Raw genomic sequence first — 5,693 nt, 5'->3', positions numbered from 1 at the left:
TGGTTTCGGGCACATACCCAATAGGGAGTGTGCAGGAGGCAGCTGATCGATGTTTCTCTCTCATCGATGTTTCTAACTCTCTATTCCTCTCCCTTCCTCTCTATAAGAAATCAATAAAATATATTTTTAAAAAAGAAGTCCATGACCATAGAGACATTAGAACAATTGCTTTAATCCATCATGCTTATCAGCTTCCAGAATAATCTGTTCTAACATGCTGCACTCCCACCTCCATGGTCCTTACATGATGTGCCCCTTGACTACTTTTCTAGCCTCATTTCCAACCATCCCTAGCTCCCTCCAGTGACACTAAAGTGCATTCCGTAAACATTAAGCTGTTAATACCCATTTCTTCTCTTTTGCTATACCATTACCTAGAATGTCTCCTCTCATCTCTCTTTGATGCATTCTTGACCCCCCCCCCACCAAGATTCATCTCCATATATTTTAAAAATTACTTTGTTAATCCTCACTTAAGGATATTTTTACACTGATTAATAGAATATAAGGAAAGGGGAGAGACACTAAGAAACATCAATGTGAGAGATGCATCCATTGGTTGCCTCCCGCACGTGCCCCCGACCCAGGCCAGGGTTCAAGCCTGCAACCGAGGTACGTGCCCTTGACCAGAATCAAACCCAGGAACCTTCAGTCCTAGGGCTGATGCTCTATCCACTGCACCAAACCGGCTGGGGCCATCTCCATATCTTTATGATTCTTTTCCTAATCCTTGACTAAAGGATCCCTGTACAGACTCCTCACAGCCAGTCCCTATAGCATTTTGCTACATCTGCCCCACAAACGTGATCATCTCTTTTTTGTTGTTCTTTTCTTCATAACACCTGCCACCCAGCATGTACTTAATAAATATCTGATGACTAAATCAAGGCCAGCTAAAACACCTTTGAAAATGTTTCCCCGCCCTAGCCGGTTTGGCTCAGGGGATAGCGTTGGCCTGCAGATTGAAGGGTCCCGTGTTCGATTGCGGTCAAGGACAGGTATCTGTTGCAGGTTCCCCGGCCCTGGTTGGGGTGCGTGCTGAAGGTAACCAATCGATGTGTCTCTCTTGCATCAGTGTTCCTCTCTGTCTCTCCCTCTCCCTTCCACTCTCTCTAAAAATCAATGGAAAATATCCTCAGGGGAGGTTTAACAAGAAAGAAAATGTTGCCTGGTGCAAAGCAGATTGAAGACTTCTGAGGTAGAAGATATGTTGATGGCAAAAACACAAGATTGAATACGGGGGTTCAGCGCTGGGGATCGAGTCCACAACCTGGGCATGAACCCTTGACCGGAATCGAACCTGAGACCTTTCAGTTCGCAGGCCAACACTCGATCCACTGAGCCAAACCAGCTAGGGCTAAGTATGTTTTTAAATGAGGCTCTGAAAAAACATCGAGCTCTGAGTCCACCTTTGAATAACAGAGGGATGCATGGAGTAGTCTGAAGCCAGGACTCGAGGGCATTCTTACCTTACGGCTTCTGCTGAGGCTACTGCTGAGTGATGCCAGCTGGGTTTGGCCTCCCTTACTGCTCTGTGCTTCGTATGTACAGATTACAAAAGGAACAGCTGAGCCTAAAGGTGAGCGTTAGAGGCTTACTGAAGCTTATAAACACTTTACCCTTAAACGAAACTATTATTTGTAACATACTTTGTTTTATATTCAGATCATTATGGCTGTGGTTGTCTTTTCTAGCCTTTGATCTTTGGGTGTTGGGACTCAGAATTTAATAGTAGGAGATTTTTAATATTCGGCTTTTAAAAATTACCATATATTGAGGACCCATAAGGTACTAGGCTCTTGTACATTATTTCTAATCCACAAACAACTCTACAAAGTAAATATTATCCCCACTGATTCAGTGTTGCCCAAGTTCCCACCAGCTAATAAGTGGTAAAACCAGGATTCTAAATCTAAGTTCATTTTGACTAAGTAGATAACTTTTATTTCTGCCTGCCCAGCATTCTTTCCTCTTTCTGGCAGTAAAGCCAAGTGTTTTTCCTTTGGGGAACTGCTCCTCCCTGTCTTGGGGTAGAGTTGGGTTGACCATCCGTCACATGGCTTTTCTTCTAAAATCACAAGCATTAGTAATAATGTGAGCCTTCTATTTGTACCTTCTATAATTAGTCTTTATTTGTGTGTGAGAAATATAAAAATTCTATAGTCATTCATTAGGATCAGATACAGGAAGTGATCTATGTGTCAGAGAGAGGTCTAGGCATTTATTTTTTCTAAATATATTTTTATTGACTTCAGAGAGGAAGGGAGAGAGAGAGAAACATCAATGTTGAGAGAGAATTATGGATTGGCTGCCTCCTGCACACCCCACAATGAGGATCGAGTCCACAACCCAGCCATGTGCTCTTGACCGGAATCGAACCTGGGACCTTTCAGTCGCAGGTAGACACACTGTATCCACTGAGCCAAACCAGTTAGGGCTAGGCACCTTATTTTATATGTCATATACATTTTCATTTCATTCAGTCCTTATACATTCATAATCTCCAACTCTAGAAAAGGGGAGTGTATCAGTCAGGATAGGCTAGGTTTTGCTGCAATAGTAACACCCAAATCTCAATAACATAACTAAAATATACCTGTTGCTCATATATGTCCACCATGAATTGGCAGGGGGATTTTGTCATTCATAGTCAATTGGAAACTCAGACTAACAAGCCTCATCACTGAGTCAGGGGAAGGCATGTGACCAAAATGCACACTGACTTTTAAAGCTTAAAATGTCACACATCATTTCTCTCTTTTCACTGCCCGAAGCAAGTCACATGATTGCACCTAATTTCATAGAGGTGGAATAGTACAATTCTGTGTGCCTGGAACAAGGGAGATGTAAGCTTGGTGAGTTGCAATAATAGCATCAATGATTCCCTCTCATCATTGATGTTTCTAGCTCTCTCTCCCTCTCCATTCCTCTCTGAAATCAATAAAAATATATTTAAAAAAAAAGATGCTCAACTTCACCAGTGATTGGAGAATACAAATTAAAACAAAACAACCAAACACGAGTTACCATTTTTTCCATCTCTCAGATTGGCAAACAATTTAAAGGTCAGAGTCTTAGGAAATGTGAAGATGCACTGCTGATGGGAGTGAAAATTGGCATAGTGCTTTTGAAATTTAATTGGGTAGTATGTATTTAAAATTGAAAATATCCATACCCGTTTCAGAGTGTCTGACTAGAGAAACAAGGAGGCCCCTGTGGGTGTATTCACTGCAGCTCTGTATTCATGAAAAAATAAAACCACTTAAAAAATCCATTAGGGGACTGGAGAAATAAATCAAGACCCATCTGAATTATGTAATTACCTGAACAAGAATTTTTTTTTTTAAAGAACAAGGTTGATTTATTTTGGTAGAAAGATCTCCAAGACATATTGCCAAGTGAAGAATGCAGTTGGCCAAATAGTATGGACAGTGTGATCCTGTTCAGTTGAAAATGATAAATCTCTTCACTAACCTTAATATCTCTGTGTTGTCATCTTGTCTCTGCCCACCCACCCCCACTCCTAGTAGAGAGGAGTTTGGTTAGAGCAGGGAGGCTGTTTTGAATAGCTATAATTCCCTCAAATCACCTCTTGATTACCATCCAGCAGTAGTGGGAGCCTCCTACATAATTTGTGGGGCCCAGTGCAAAATGAAAATGGAGGACTCCTTGTTTAAAACCAGGTGAGAGGCAGGAAGTGCAGCTAAAGGTACTAAAATATTGTTTTTTCCTTTAAAATATTTTATTACTTATAAAACAGTATAGGGATAATAGTGAAACCTGATTAACAACATAAATGTACAAATCGCAGAACAATATTTTTGGGATAATTTTATAGAACAAAATTCATAATTTTTCTGGCTTGCTTTTCTGCAAATTCAATTATTCAGTCATCAAAACATATTTTTAGCAACTTCATTTTTAACCAATATAATCAAAAGCGACATCAGTCACAAGAGGTCAGGTAATATTTGATAAATTTTCATTTTGAGAAGGAGTTTTCTACTGAAGCAGCTATTACCGGCTGTGACAACATTGTGATAGATACATGATAAATTATTTCAAAATAGAAATTTTAGCTCTAGTCGGTTTGGCTCAGTGGATAGAGCTGCGGACTGAAGGGTCTCGGGTTCAATTCCGGTCAAGGGCACATGCCTGGGTTGCAGGCTTGATTCCCAGTAGGGGGCGTGCAGGAGGCAGCCAATCAATGATTCTCTCTCATGGATGTTCCTCTCCCTCTCCCTTCCTCTCTGAAATCAATAATATATATATATTTTAATGCATCTAGAGCTGATTCTTGTGGTGGAACAATTTTTCTAAAAAGATTTAACTCTTGCCCTAACCAGTTTGGCTCAGTGGATAGAGCGTCAGCCTGTGGACTGAAGGGTCCCAGGTTTGATTCTGGTCAAGGGCATGTACCTCGGTTGCGGGCCCATTCCTAGTAGGGGGGTGTGCAGGAGGCAGCTGATCAATGTTTCTCTCTCATTGATGTTTCTAACTCTCTATTCCTCTCCCTTCCTCTCTGTAAAAACATCAATAAAATATATTTTAAAAAAGATTTAACTCTTCATACAAATCTATTCATACAAATCTAATTTTTGTGTAAATCTAATTTTAAATATAATATAAATTTCTATAATGACATTCAATGTTTCCTCTGACATTTCCTGCAATTTGTGGAGATCTACTATACAGAAATTCCCCCCCACCCGCCACCGTGGTTAGGTTTTGAGGGTGGAGATTAGTGCCCTTAAGAAATAGAACCCAAAGAGCTCCTTCACCCCTTCCAGATGCAGCAAGAAGCTGTGCATTTATGACCAGAAAGTGGGCTCTCACCAGACATGTCATCTGCCATCACTTTGATCTTAGACTCTTCAGCCTCCAGAACTGGGAAAAATAAATTTTTCTTACTAGCCACCCAATCTATGGCATTTTCATTATAGCAGCCTGGATAGACTAAGACAAGGTCATAAAAGAAATAAAACAATGGCTCCATGATTTATTTATAATTCAAAATGCCTGTTTATTCATTCTACTACTGTATCTTCAACTATAAGGAAACACTTAACAATTTTTTTTAAAAGATATTTTTATTGAATTCAGAGAGGAAGGGAGAGGGAGAGAGAGAGAAACATCAATGAGAGAAAATCATTGATTGACTGCCTCCTGCATGCCTCCCACTTGGGATCGAGCCCGCAACCTGGGTATGTGCCCTGACTGGGAATTCAACCGTGACCTCCTGGTTCATAGGTTGATGCCCAACCACTGAGCCACATCAATGAGACCAATTTATAATCTCAACAATTATATGTACATACTAGAGGCCTGGTGCATGAAATTCGTGCACAGGGCAGGGGGGTCCCCTCAGCCCAGCCTGCACCCTCTCCAATCCAGGACCCCTTGGGGGATGTCTGGCTGCCAGTTTAGCCCCGATTCTGGGGATCAGGCCTAAACCGGCAGTCAGATATCCCTCTCACAATCCCGGACCGCTGGCTGCTAACCACTCACCTGCTTGCCTGCCTGATTGCTCCTAACTGCCCCCCCTGCCAGCCTGATCACCCCTAACCACCTCTGCCTCCTGGCCTGATCGCCCCCAACTGTCTCCCCGGCCAGCCTGGTCGTCTCTTACTGCCCCCCTGCCGGCCTGGTCACCCCCAACTGCCCCCCATGGCCTGGTCACCCCTCACTGCACC

Source organism: Myotis brandtii, unplaced genomic scaffold (genome assembly GCF_000412655.1).
Source record: "Myotis brandtii unplaced genomic scaffold, ASM41265v1 scaffold1424, whole genome shotgun sequence".
Classification (NCBI taxonomy): domain Eukaryota; kingdom Metazoa; phylum Chordata; class Mammalia; order Chiroptera; family Vespertilionidae; genus Myotis; species Myotis brandtii.
This window is presented reverse-complemented; position numbering follows the sequence as displayed.